General features: G+C 52.3%; 1 protein-coding gene across 11 annotated transcripts in view; it reads left to right on the top strand.

The window, feature by feature from the left end:
• Positions 1–14,489, top strand: part of LOC123365744 — a 93,345-nt gene that overhangs the window by 40,954 nt on the left and 37,902 nt on the right. For 2 of the 11 annotated variants that reach the window (XR_006577723.1, XR_006577724.1), the window contains 4 exons: positions 294–421; positions 1,358–1,466; positions 1,677–1,772; positions 2,494–2,598. The exons of 1 other annotated variant lie outside the window; for it this stretch is intronic. The gene's annotated coding sequence lies outside the window, so the exon portion shown is untranslated. Of the gene's footprint in view, positions 1–293; positions 422–913; positions 1,117–1,357; positions 1,773–2,493; positions 2,599–3,048; positions 3,185–3,437; positions 3,521–3,689; positions 3,843–4,697; positions 4,823–6,256; positions 6,352–7,709; positions 7,852–8,006; positions 8,361–8,785; positions 8,944–9,505; positions 9,885–14,489 lie in introns of those variants that run through there. 8 more of the 11 variants (XR_006577731.1, XR_006577729.1, XR_006577730.1 and 5 more) reach the window with 8 other exon arrangements.

Raw genomic sequence — 14,489 nt, 5'->3', positions numbered from 1 at the left:
AGCTGGGTGGAGGTGGAGGGGAGGGGTCTGGGAACTTGAGCTGTGGTTTGGAGGTGGAACAGCTGTCAAGGGCACTGATGGGGAGGTGGCAGGAGCTCCCCCTACAAGGAGGAGGGTTGGCCCTGAAGGTTACCAGAAAGGACAAGAAGACTCCATTCTGGGGTTCAGGAGGTGAATCCATCCCTCCGAGGTGGGCAGGTGCTGGGTGGAAATGCTGCTGGTTCCAGGTGCCCTTAATTGCCCCATATTCCTCGGGGCGTTTGAGTCTCTGAGAGGTTCTCTTTCCCTTGCAGCAGGAGGACGTCATGAGCAAAGTGATGCGCCATCTACGCATCATCTGGCACTTGCGTCGGGTGCCTGAGGCACTGCAGGGGCTGTGCCTCTGAGGCCACCAGCAACTCCCACCCGCTCCCTGCTGCAGGTACTGCTCTGGCTCACTGTAAATGGGGAGCTAGTGGAAGGGGAAATGGAGCCCCTGGCACTGACTAAAAGGGAAAGTGGTGGATTCTCCATCTCTTGATGTCATTTAATGAAGACTAGATGCCTTTGTGGAATGTGTTTGCCCCCAAAGTAGCTCTTGTGCTATACAGGAAGCCTGTGATATGCAGGGGGTTAGAATAGATGCTCTGAAGGTCTCTTCTGGCCATAAAAAAAAGTGAGTGTAGCACTGGGAGCAGCCTGTGATGCTTTACTGTCTAGCCGGCTTGCTTCCTAGAGTGAACAGTCATTGAGTTGGGTTATCCAGAGGGAGGAGCTCAAACCCTGGAAGTGTCTGGCCAGCTGCAGGACATTAGCAGTTCAGGGGAGGGGTGGGTGTGGCAGTGACATCAGAAAGGCCTTTTGCAGGACCTCAGCCTATTGGTCAAAGGCGGTGCGGTGGTGGAGATGACCTCACAGAGAGATGCTGACATCAGGCAGGCAAGACAGGGGCGCAGGGCCAGGGGAAGCTTGGAGAGCGCTGTGGCTTTGCTTCAGCAAGTCTCCTTCTCGAGATCTCTCTTTGAGGACTGAGAGAGTATTAGGGTTCACGTAGGTGAGGGCGAGGAGGAAGCTCTTTTGAGTTTTCTCCTTTCCTTTTACTGATTTTACTAGAAAACATACGTCCCTGTTTAGAAGGTAAGAGCCTCCGAGATGTTTGGAATCTGCTCAGTCTGATGCATCTGGTGCCAGCTGAATTCTAGGCATGGAAAACACTAGTTTTAGGTGGCAAAATTTTGTTCCCCACCTGGGATTTTGTCCCGTAGAATCAATCACTGGGGATAATAGGGTTTGTCCTTTTGGTTTGACCTTTTCCTCCATCCCTCCAAATTTTCTCTTCATCTCTTACTTCTTTTGTCCTGCTCATCTCTCTTGCCAGCACTATGACACCTGCCCTTGAGCCAGAGGTAGAGACCCACCTCCTTCGAGCTGCCCTGCATGCCGTCTTCACCCTGGGCACACAGAAGGACACCACCCAAGAAGTCCAAGTAGATCATGCTAAAGTCATGGATTGAAGAGCCAGCTGTCATCCTGCCATGAATCCTTGCTAATTGCCTGCAGGGGGATGTGAATGAGAGAGGCCGAGATATGTGTTTGGGGTTCTGACCAGTGCTTCCCAGAGACCCCTTTTCCCATCCTGTGGCAGGTGTAGCCCCACTTTCCCTAACTCTGACCCATGGCTCTCCCTTGCTTTGCAGGATCAAGCTAGGGTCTTGCCAGACCTCCTGGATGCCATGCCAGGGAACCTGCTGGCAGAGTCCCCAGGCACCGACAGGCTCCACTACATCTTGGAGGTGAGCCCGATGAGAGGAGTGGGGGCAATTTTACATTAAGTCTTAGCTCCATTTTCCAGTCTGTCCTCCTAGCTGGGTCCCCAGTGGCCTGTCCTCGGTCAGGGCAGTCAGTGCAATGCAGTATCAGGCCCTTCCTCCTTGAAGGAGAGAGGAAGGAGCTGGGACTTGAAGCCAGAGCTCTGCCTGGTTTTGTTGCGCAATAACCACAGGGCCCTTGGCTGGCTTGGGGAGTGAGTCTGAACTCCTCCTGTGAGATACAGAAGGGTTCTCTGGTCCTCAGAGAAGAGTCCCAGACTCCTTTCTAAAGAAACAGAAGGACCCCAGAGAATCAGCCCTCCTCTCCGACGGGCCCTGAGATTCCTGGGGGAATTGTGCTCACACTCATTCCATATACCCAACCAAGGACTTGAGAGGCAGGGAGGGGTGAGGGGTCTGTCTCCTCCCTGGTGAGCTGTTCAGGAATCAGGAGCGCAGGGAGGATGGGACCAGCCCCGACACCGAACACTGTTCCAATCTAGAGAGAGAATGAGAGGTTGTGACCTGCAGAATACAAGCATCGCCCTGGGGGCAGCAATCCCCTTCTAAAGCTGTGCAATGAATGAATCAGATATTCCACCCTGCGCACAATGTCTCAGCCCCCTGGAGGTTGGGGAAGGGTGGGAGTCATTTGCACAACACGTGCACCTGCCCATTGATCCTGAGCTGTCTCCTTTCCTCACAGCACATTAACTACTGGATCGTGTCCAGCGTGTCACAGAAGAGAGCCAAGGCCATTAGGAGCAGCACGGCCCTGCTCAGATTCACCATCACTTTCCCTGAGTTTGACGTAAGTGACCTCTGTCCCCGGCTTTCTGAGTCCAGGTGTAGGCGGGCTGGTTGTCTCCAACTGGCTGTAGGATCTGCTGCTGCAGGGGCTGTGGGTTAGGAGTATTCCTCTTGGGGAGGCAGTGGCAGAGCAGGGAATGAGCTTGGCTTGAGTCAAGTTCTCCTTGTCCTGGTTAAGTGGTGACTGGGCTTTTAAGGGGACTATGATCCAGGTTCATGCCTTCCTGTCATCCTGAAACAGCTGGGGAAGCAAGTCCTCCTGGAGGGCCCTGCCCATATCCCTGTTCTCCAGACTCCCTTGGGGGCAGAGGAAATTAAGGCTCTAGCTCTAGCTTCTATCCTCTAGCATCCCCCGCAGAGGGGCCGAGGGGAAGGAGAGTCCTGGCCCGGGGGGACTTGGAGCTGACAGGAAAATGCTGATGGAGTCCCCTCTCCCTCTCCCTTCCATTAGAACTCAGCAGAATTGCCCAGGCTGGGTCACCATGTGGCACAGCTGGCTCTGTTCATCATTGACCTAGGCAAGGACCTCAGCCGGCAGGCCAGGGAGGGGGTTTACCGACTCTACCAGCTGCTGTTGCACTAGACGGGTAAGGAACCCAGCTGGGAAATGGCACCCGATAGAAGAGTGAGACTGGGACCCCAGCCAATTTCTCTCAGACTGACCCCGGCTGGAGGATGAGTCTCTGTCTGTCTCTTTCTCTGTTCTACACCCCTCCCCTGCCATTGTGTTGGGCCAGGCACACAGCGAGGATTCTGCCCACTGTGCAGCCACCAATGGGATTGGAAGGACACAAGCACTGCAACCAGAATGGCAAATGCGTGTGTGTCTCTCTTTCCCAGGGCTGACCATCCATGACACAGAAGACCTGTGGTGGTGGGACAGGAGGCTCCTGGGCTACAGGAAGACAGCCAGGGTGCGGGAGGTAAGGACCTTCTGCCAGGGCATGAGACAGCTCAGGGAGTGGGGGTGGCTGGGTCCCCTGCAGTGGCTGCCTCCTGTGGTCACTAGATCATGGAGATGGCGTTCTAGCCCCAGGATTTGGAGCTTGGCTGTGGGCAATCTGCTAATGCCTCACATCCTGTTGGTTTTAGGTCTTCGGAAATTTCTTCTGGGAGGGGCAGAGCGGATTCTTCCTCTGGATAACAGTGTTGGCCGTCCTTGACCCCCTGCTATGTGTCAGCCAGGCTGAGCTGCTCTTCACCTACTCCCTTCTGGGGGAAGCCCAGAAGCTGCTGGCAGACAAGGTAAGCAGCTGCATTAGACTCAGGAGACTGCGGCGAGGCGAAGGCCTCATTGCCATCCTATCGCCATTCGCTGGCCTGGCAGCAAGGAACCTGGTGGGGAATGAGAGTGAGAGCAGGTGCTACTGGGAAGGGAGATGAATTCACCTCCATCAGCAGGAGGGAACCACCTTGTCCTCAGAGAAGCTCCAACACAGCTCTTTAGCAAGGCTAATTAATGACAAGCATTACCTCATCACGGACTAAGGCACGGTGCTTTCACTCTTGGGAAGAGCAGCCGAGTCCCCTGAGTGCCCTCTGCGAGCCTCTCCCTACCCACAGGGCCTCAGCCAGGTCTCCCAGTGGCCTAGTGTCGGTGTCAACCAAGCCACCACCTAGAGAGAAGGGGAGGATTCAGTCAGCAGAGGCTGCTGATCTGCCCCATTCCCCAGTGCTGCCATCCTGTGGCTTCAGCATTAGTGTCTGGGATGAGTCGGGGCAAGATCTCAACCTGCCCGCAGCCCACTTCACTGTTGCCAGAATCCCTCCTGCTGACCTCCCGCTAGAGCCCCCTCCCTGCCCAAGCTGGGTGGAGGTGGAGGGGAGGGGTCTGGGAACTTGAGCTGTGGTTTGGAGGTGGAACAGCTGTCAAGGTCACTGAGGGGGAGGTGGTAGGAGCTCCCCCTGTAAGGATGGGAGTTGGCCCTGAAGGTTACTAGAAAGGAGAAGAAGACTCCATTCTGGGGTTCAGGAGGTGAATCCATCCCTCCGAGGTGGGCAGGTGCTGGGTGGAAATGCTGCTGGTTCCAGGTGCCCTTAATTGCCCCATATTCCTCGGGATGTTTGAATCTCTGAGAGGTTCTCGTTCCCCTGCAACAGGAGGACGTCATGGTCAAAGTGATGGGCCAGCTCCTCATCATCCGGCACTTGCGCCAGGTGCCTGAGGCACTGCAGGGGCTGTGCCTCTGAGGCCACCAGCAACTCCCGCCCACTCCCTGCTGCAGGTACTGCTCTGCCTCACTGTAAATGGGGAGCTAGTGGAAGGGGAAATGGAGCCCCCTGGCACTGACTAAAACTCTCTCCCCTCTCTGTGGAGCAGGGTCCTTCCCTCCGCCCCCTAAATTCCTTTATCTGGGGCAGGAGCGCTTTCCCTCACACCCATTCCCTTCCCCGCTTTTCTTGGTCTACTGCATCCCATCCCCCCTGCTCCCAGAAAGAGTTCTCCCTGCCCCATATGGTGCAGAAGGCTCCTTGTGTCAGGGCCACAGCCCCTAGCTGCACTGAAGCTCGGAAAGCTCTACTTTTGAGGAGGTTGTGGTGGGGCAGAGGCTGAGAGTTCGCTTCACCTCCTGCCATTTTAACTTCCCTTGGCCCTTCTATAGGGTCTCTTGGTGTGAAATGAATAGGAGCCGCCTTGCTGGCTGTCTTCCAGGGCCTGGGATCTCGCACAGCCTCCCAGACTGGCTCAGCCACTAGGTCTCTTCAGGGGAGAAATGGGATCCGCAATACATAGCCTGGCTGAGGGCTTCCCCTGTCCCTGGCTCCCAGCTCTGGGACAGAGCTGTCTCCATCATTGTTCCACCCTGGTTTTGTTCCTAGGAAGGGGCTCCCCCTCGGGCATGAAGAGAGCATCAGGTAGTCTCATTCACATGGCATCTTGGGTCTCCAGCTCCTCTTCCCACAGCAGGGCAAACGAACCTTTCAGCTCCCAGAATCCCAACTCTTTGACCTCCTTCCACTCAGCAGTGGGGTTTCTCCAATCCCCTGACCACACCTGTCAGCCTCTGAATAATGAAGGGCCTGAATGTCAGAGTCACCAGAACAAGCACTGTCCAGTTCCAGGCCCTGGGGCCTGTGTGTACTCAGCCCCTCTGGAAACCAAGTCTGAAATGGGGAGCAACGACCCCAGCCCAGTAACAGTAGGAGTGGGCAGAGCAGGCCTGTAACAACGTGCTTTCCCCTGGGCTGCAGAGCCTGGGGCTTAGCCATGGTGATTACAGAATGAGCTTTAACTGAGAGGCACTATGTACCTTCCCGTAAAGAGCCAGACTTCCGTGATGATAGAGCCCAACTGGGGTATCAACGGGCATGAGAACGAGGTAGGAAGTTCAGAAGAGCAAGGAAAGCCTAGAGGGAAGTTGAGAAGAGAGTTAGGAAGTGCCCAGGGAAAACTGCAGCAAAGAGAAAGGAGCAGACCTAGCTATTGGGTTCAGGGCCCTGTGTGGGGAATCCCTTCCTTGCAGATGCTGTGCTTTGGTTCCTGGACTCTGCCAGGAAGCCCAGGTCCCATCCGTAGCAGCTTGGCTCTTCCCAACCTGCTGTGCACCAGGCCCTCTGCAGAGAACGGCTCTGGGCAATGACTGCAGAGCCAGCTGTCATCCTGGCAGGTGCAGCCCCAGGTTCCATAATCCTGATCCATGGTCTCCCTCCGCTGACAGGCTCTGAAGAAGGCCTGCCCAGAGCTATGGATGCCATGCTGAAGAGCTTGCTGACAGCAATCCGCAGCACAGACAATCTCCAGCACATCTTGGAGGTGAGCATAATGATCAGGGGCAGCAGGATTTTTACCTTAGCCATGGGGAGGCCTGGAAATGAGAGACTGGATGATACACGTTTCCATTGTGTCTTGCTACCTGAGAGCCATTATCCGTGGTCAGGGCAGTCAGGTCAGGGCAGTGTTGGGGCCCTTCCACCTTCAGGGATAGAGGGAAGGCGCTGATGCTCGACAACAGGGCTCCGCCTGGTCCTTTTGAGCACTAACTCCAAGGTCCCAGGCAGGCTTGTGGATTGAGAGCATCAGACCCCTGTGAGGTCCAGGAGAAGGCCCTCAGAGAAGAGTACTGGCTCCCTCCTAGGAAGCTGCTGAGATTCTCAAGGAGGGATTCATCCCTTCTCTCCCACGGACACAGAGGATTGTAAGGAGCAGGGTGTCGTTCTTTATCCACCAGAGACCTGTCCTAGCTCTCACCCCTAAACCTGGAAGAGAGCTGGGAATTGACCAGGTCCTACCCCTGCACTTGCTCTGGTACACTGTCTTCTCCCCTCCTGCCTTGGCTATTTAGCTTCGGCTCTATGAACATGAAACAAACAGGAACTTCTTCTCTATCTCTAAGCTAAATTGGTTTATCAAGTCTGATCCCTCAACACATTTCCTGCTGCCTATTAATTTCATTTGGTGACCCCTAGTTCTTGAACGATGAGAAGGAGTAAACAACACTTCCTTATTTACTTTTTCCACACCATTCATGATTTTAAAGACCTCTATCATGTCTCCCATTAGTCGTCTCTTTTCTAAGCTGAAAAGTCCCAGTCTTCTTAATCTCGCCTCATTTGCCAGCTGTTCCATACACCTCCAGGTCCCTTTCTTGAGTGGTAACAGCTAATTTAGATCCCATCGTTTTATATGCAGAGTTGGGATTGTATTTTCCAATGTGCATTTCTTGGCATTTATAAACATTGAATTCTGAACATTGAACATTGCCATTTTGTTGCCTAGTCACCCAGTTTGGTGAGATCCTTTTGTAGCACTTTGCAGTCTGCTTGGGATTTAACTATCTTAAGTAGTTTTTTTATCATCTGCAAATTTTGCCACCTTACTGTTTACCCCTTTTTCCAGATCATTTATCACTAGGTTGAACTGGTCTCAGTTCAGACCCAAGGGGGACAACCACCATTTACCTCTCTCCATTCTGAAAACTGACCATTTATTCCTAGCCTTTGTTTCCTATCTTTTAACCAGTTAACCAGTCCATGAGAGGACTTTATGATGTACCTGTATGGCACAATAATTCTGCATTGACTCAGTTGAGTCAATTGCTTATTCTTTGGGGTTCAGACTCTCTGTTGTCGCCCTGGGGTGACAGAACCCTGATTGTCACATCTGTCTTTCAGGCTCTGTCCCAGCCTCTCACAGAGATGTATCCTGCAGCCAGCCCAGCTCAGGGAGCAGTGGGGACAGGTGATCTCATCCTGTCAAACCAAGCAACATGGGTCTTATTGAGGCTCAGATGGAAGACCCATTCATCTCCTGGAGGTAAGAACCGTTGACTCTTCCTGCCACTTGGGACTCTTGCAACAAAGAGGGGGCTCCTGCTACATATCCTAATTGGGAGCTCTGCCTGTCCTTGTATCCCAGCCCTGGTACAGAGACCTAATTCTCATCATGATGTCCTCATTTTATTGTCAAAGGATGTGTCCAGGATCCTGGAGAATGTTTTCTGCAGGAGGTTTGAATGGGGAGAGATCACTCACAGTCATGACCCAGAGAACCTAAGAAGTTCAGCCCCAGTTTGAGGCTCCACTCCTGAGGTTCTAGTGGAGGAGTCCCAGAGAAGCTCATTGGCTCTGCTTAAGGCAGCAGCAGGAAAAGGAAGCTGACTGAACACCAGGGCTGCTCCCTGTTCTGGACCGTGTGCTGCCTCTTTCTGCTGCCGCTCCCCTGTCTTGATTTCCTGGCATCTGATTTGTGGCTGTGATTGCAAGTTTGTCTTGTGCTTCTGATCTTCCAGTATCGTGGCCCAGCTGGCTCTCAACTCCTGTCATGTGAGTGTGGATTCTGGCTCTGACCAATAAGTCTGGCTGCCCTTGACTCAGCTGTGACATTGACTTTTGTACAATTTTTCCAATGCTCTTTTTTGCTGTCCGGCAAGATACACTAGTACCTTGGCTCCCAAAGTCCTGGCTGCTATTCAAGGGCTGAGGGGTCGTGCCTCTATTGCCCCCACCCCCTCACGCCAGCTGCTTTTCCTATCAGAATCTCCTTAGAGCAGAGGGGAAATCTCCTCTTCTCTTAGGATCAGTTCCAGCAGTAATTCCACCCACCCTGGCCTCAGCTCGGCTACTTTGTTTACCTGGGATCAGGGACCACTTTTGAAGCCCTTAGCATGTGGGTGGAGGTGGGAGCAAAGGCTGAAGCTCCAGTAGTTTCCACCAAAGAACACCACCATGTCTTTCTATGGTCTGCCTAGGGCTCACCATCCATCTTGGAGCTGAACACCAGATGGGAGCTGATTGATTGTCCTTGGTGGGCCATGTTCTTGTGTGTGATGGAGCTGTGTGGCAGAGAGGGCCAGGAGAAGATGCACCACACATGGCCAGGACCGGGCTAAACAATCTGTTATGGTAGGTGAGTCAAACCATGGCACATAGAGATCCCTTGGGCATCCATGGGGACTGAATCTGGGCCCTTCGCTGCCAAAAGCACAACTCACTCCAGTTGGAGTCATTCCGGCCGTGACCCCTACCAGCCCCTCTGAGGTGGTCAGTATTATCTCTGTTAGCTGGCGCACCGGGATGGAAAGCAACTGGCTGCAAGGTCACATACAACATCACTGCCAGAGGCAGGAAGGAAGCATGGTCCTGATACCAGTCCAGCTCCAACCACTAGACTCCACCCACTTCCAATGCCAGAGAACCCCAGGAGTCCTGACTCTGACAGCTAGGCCTTAAATGACAAGAGCAAATTCCCTCCCCCTCAGGAAGCCATAGAAGGGACCATCTGCTGAGCTCCCCTTTGCAATGCCACTGTCAGAGACCATTGCTAGTGGGTGCCAAGTGACTGAGCAGGGAACTCCTTGAGAGACTCCTAGAGACTTGCAGGTGTTTCAGTGTGACCCTCTGGGAGCCGTGGAAAGAGAGCTGCATTGAAGAGACTCTCATGCGCTAACAAAGGGTTTCTATTCTCCTAGAGAGTCAGCCAGTGAGGCCAGTTTGCAGAATGTGGAAGAGCTGTTTGGCGATGGGTTGGAGGATTCACCATGTAGGTGGCAGCAGCTGCAGTGCCTGGGGTCCCCATGGGCCAAGGCTCCACTCCTGTTGCACCAATCTCCCACTGCTCTCAGGGGGCTTTGGCTTTAGCTGCTGGGCCTGCGTGCCTAGAGAGAGGACTCAGGTATTTCCATCAGGCTGCTCAATGGCAAATGCAGCCATCCACAGAATTGAAGAAGAATGGAAGTGAAAGAGTAAAGCTGGCCCATCCACTGAGCTGCTGCAATCAAGTGAGCAGAGCTGGGGAGAGAAGAGGGAGAATGTGAAGGTGGCTGGTGGCATTAAGGGGGAAAAGCAGTTTGGGAGCCAGGAGCGTAGAAATAAATAGTTAATGATGAATACTGCGGGCTTTGTCTTGTGTGGTGAAGGGTTGAAAATGGGTCTCTTTACTATCACGCTCAACTTTGAAATAGCTTTGTACGATGAAAGTGCAGGTCTATAAAGGTAAGAGGTCACTCTAGGGGCTTGATGTCCCAGATTCCATCGCTATTGCATGCTTCTATCAACATGATCTCAACCCAACAAATCCCTGAGGTGGTAGCAGTAGTGAGCTCTTGTCCTCTTTTTCTGTACTAACCACCAGAGAAAGGAGACAATACATGTTGGCAAGGAACTAGACAGGGATGGGGGTCACGCGCAGTGTAGCCTGTTAATATGGCTCTTGTCGGGAAGCACGGCAGGTTACTTTGGACTAGGTAGGATCCACATATGTCCAAACCTGCACATCCTGAGGCTCCTGAGACCTCTCTCCAGATCCCAGAGCTTACGTATGTGTCCTCTTCTGCCACACTCACCTGTTGGTGACTAATGCAGTGACAGAGTTCAAGCTCAGTGTCATACATTCCTCTGGGCTGTGACAAGTGAGAGGACTTGAGCTGCAAATGATCCTTCTGTGCATGGACTGAATGGGCAACCTCTCTACTGCCATCTCTGGTTTCCAGCCCATACACACTAAGGAGGAGGTGATGGACTTACGCCAAAGATGGGTGTGGGAAGAAGCAGAGTGAAGAGGTGATCAGAAAGCCATCCCATAGCATTCTGCCTAGAGTCATTCCAACAACCACCTGGCTCCTTCCTGCCATAGGCCGCAACCCCTAGGTTCCATAGGGAATTTCTGAATTAACCCTCTAGAAGGCTGCCTCTGGCTCTCTACAAGTTCTCACACAGCCCTATCATGACAGATAAGGAATAAGGTCCTGCCTCCCCCAGCTGCTCAGGGGAATCTTCTCAGAGAAATCACTGCAGGGCATTATGCATCTCTACAAACAGAGCACTTTGCATTGTGTTTTCAAGAAGCTGCACCACTGTTTTTAGAGAAACATTAACTCCCACAGGGATTTCTGCTCTAAATGCTCCAGACCTGAGGGAAGGATTCTGTGGAAAACAGGCCGTTGCCTTGCTCCAATCCAGGCTCTGCTGTTGTGATGCTGTAGAGCAGATAGGGAAGGCTTGAGGGTTCTTGGAGTGCCAGCAATCCCATGCTGCCTCAGCCCTAGGGACACGTTCTCTTTCTCCCTCAGCAGCTTCCAATGGAGGGAAGAAAGGGACACATGAGATGGAGTCTCTCCCTAGCTTACAGATAACCCATCTTGCAGTAACCCAAGTGTGGACTCATAGGAATGCTGTGGTGCAGTATATGTGCCCTGCAAGACATGGCTCGTGACGGGAAGCAACACTGCTCTTGGCACTGGAATCTGGGCAATAAGGAAGAGGAGCTGGAAATTCTCCCTGGGCTGGGGAAATGGGGAAACCCGGTGGGACGATGTGTATGACTGGAATGGTAATGTCGCTGGTTACAACCCACTGAGGTAGGAGACAGAGGATAAGAGTGGTGGGCAGGGTGGCACTTTACATTAGCCCAGTGGTTCTCAAAGTGTGGGTCAGGACCCCAAAATGGGTTGCAACCCCATTTTAATGGGGTTACCAGGGCTGGCTTAGACTTGCTGGGGCCTGGGGCCAAAGCTGAAGCCCAAGCCCCACTGCCTGAGGTTGAATCCAAAGCCTGAGGGCTTCAACCCTGGGCAGTCAGGCTCAGGTTGCAGGCCCCACGTCTGGGGCTGAAGCCCTTGGGCTTCGATTTTGGTCTCCCCATGCAGGGTGCTGGGACTCGGGCTTTGGCTTTCCCCCCACACCTGGAGCGGTGGGGCTCGGGAGTGCTCAGGCTTCGGTCTCCCCTCCTGGGGTCATTTAGTAATTTTTGTTGTCAGAAGGGAGTCGGAGTGCAATGAAGTTTGAGAACCCCCACATTAGACACATCATTACCGGTTTTACTTTCTTGATTATTGAGAACCCCAGGACCTCGAATGGATAGGGATCAATCTGCTAACTAATTCAGTGACAGAGTTCAGATGAACCGGTAGGGGGCTGGCACAGTTCAATGAAACCAAACCAGAGAGCAGGAAACATTTCTCCTTTTGCACCTGTCTGTGACTTGTGGGAAGAAATTAGGTTAGCACGGGGGACTTCCTACTGGGAGACAGACAGGGGAGGTCTCCCGTAGCCAGGAGTAAATCATCCTTGGAGATTTTGCAAAATTATCGATACTTTTCTAATGCAAAGTTTTGTACCTAACCAGGGGTGACTCTATTGTGGGCCTCCTTGCGGTGGATAAAGATGAACTGATCACTGGACTGGATGTTCGTGGTTGCTTTGGGGCCACTGATCATGACTTGACTGTATTCAGTAAGGAGCAGTAAAGAGGTTTTTGGAACAAATTGATAAATTAAAGAGCAATAAGTCACCAGAACCAGATGGTATTCACCCAAGAGTTCTGAAGAAACTCAAATGTGAAATTGCAGTATTACTAACTAACTGTGGTATGTAACCTATCCTTTAAATCAGCTTCCGTACCAGATGACTGGAGTATAGCTAATATGACACCAATGTTTTCAAAAGGCTCCAGGAATGCTCCCGGCAATTACAGGCCACTAAGGCTAATTTCAGTACCAGGCAAATTGGGTGAAATGATAGTAAAGAGCAGAATTATTAGACACCTAGATAAACACAATTTGTTGGGGAAGAGTGAACATGGTTTTTGTAAAGGGAAATCATGCCTCATGAATCTACTAGAATTCTTTGAGGGGGGTCAACAAATATGTCGATGTAGGTGATTCAGTGAATATAGTGTACTTAGATTTTCAGAAAGCCTTTGACAAGTTCCCTCATAAAAAGCTCTGAAGCAAAATGGGATAAGATGGAAGGTCCTCTCTGGGATAGGTAACTGGTTAAAAGGCAAGAAAGAAAGGGTCTGACTAAATGGTCAGTTTTCAGAATGGAGAGAGGTAAATAGTGGTGTCCCACAGGGGTCTGTACTGGGACCAGAACTGTTCAACATACTCCTAAGTGATCTGGAAAAAGGGGTAAACAATGAAGTGGCAACATTTGCAGATGATACAAACCAACTCAAGTTTCAGAGTGGTAGCCGTGTTAAGCTGTATCAGCAAAAAGAATGTGGAGTCCTTGTGGTACATGTGATGGAGCAAGGCCGGATGGCTACAGGAAAGTATTGAGGAGCAGGTATGTTAGCTCCAGGCTAAGCAAATCCCTAGTACCATGGGAACCAAAATGGCAGTTGCTCCAGGCTAATCAAGGCACCTGGGGCCAATTAAGAACTTTCTAAAAGGTACCGGAGAGAGCTACATTGATTGGAGCACCTGCAGCCAATCAGGACAGGCTAATCAAGGCACCTGGTGTAAAAAGGGGAGCTCACTCCAGTCTAGGGAGGAGGAGCCAGAGGAAAGAAGTGTGCATGAGGAGCTGGGAGCAAGAGACACAAGGAACTAAGAACTGAGAGGGGGTACTACTGGAGGATTGAGGAAAACACCATACAATCTAGCAGCATCAGACACCAGGAGGATCCTGTGGTGAGGATAAAGAAGGTGCTTGAAGGAGGCTATGGGGAAGTAGCCCAGGGAGCTGTAGCGGTCAAGCAGCGGTTACAAGTAGCACTATAGAGACTGCTGCAATTCACAGGGCCCTGGGCTGGAACCCGGAGTAGAGGGTGGGCCCGGGTTCCCCCCTAGCCCTGCTACTCCTAATCAGACAAAGGAGTAGTTGATCCAGACTATGGGTTTCATCCAAGGGGAAAACCACTGAGGGGAAGAAATCCGCCAATAAGCGCAGGACCTACTAGAGGAGAGGAGGAACTTTGCCACAACTGGTGTCAGGAGTGGGATCTTTGGTGTGCACAGCGCGGCGGAAGAAGGCGGGTGATTTAAAAAACACAACAACAAAAAAAAACCACAAAAAAAAAAAAGGAAGGGGGTTTACAATTTGTTACCACAATGGATGATGTAGTACGGGCACTGATACAAGCCACGGCGGCCCAGCAGGAGGCTACCCATGTCCAGGCAGCTGCCCAGCAAGAAGCAGTGCGGCTGCAGCAAGAAACTAACCGCCTGCTGATGGACCAAGCTGTTCAAGACCGAGCTATGTTGCAGGAACTGGTAAGCCAGGTAAAGACCCTTGCAGAAATGAACCGTGGGCATGATGGGACACGGCTCATATGGGCTAACCATTGGCTGCAGAAAATGACGAGGGAAGATGATGTAGAGGCATACCTTCTGGCCTTTGAGAGGACAGCTCTACGGGAGGCCTGGCCTCGAGATCAGTGGGCTAGCATCCTTGCCCCGTTCCTGTGTGGGGAGGCCCAGAAGGCCTACCATGATCTGCCTGAAGAAGCTGCAGCAGACTACTCCCAGTTGAAGGCAGAGATCTTGGCCAGATCTGGGGTAACATCCGCAGTACGGGCCCAGCGGTATCATGAGTGGCGGTACCGGGAAGACAAAACCCCACGATCCCAATTATATGACCTCGTCCATCTCGCACGAAAGTGGTTGCAAACAGAATCCCGGAGTCCGGAAGAGATACTAGAGGTTCTGGTCATCGACCGGTACACGAGGGCAC

The sequence above is a fragment of the Mauremys mutica genome, chromosome 3 (assembly GCF_020497125.1).
Source record: "Mauremys mutica isolate MM-2020 ecotype Southern chromosome 3, ASM2049712v1, whole genome shotgun sequence".
Taxonomy (NCBI): Eukaryota; Metazoa; Chordata; order Testudines; family Geoemydidae; genus Mauremys; species Mauremys mutica.
Note: the sequence above shows the minus strand (reverse complement) of the source record. Positions and strands in the feature narration are given on the sequence as shown.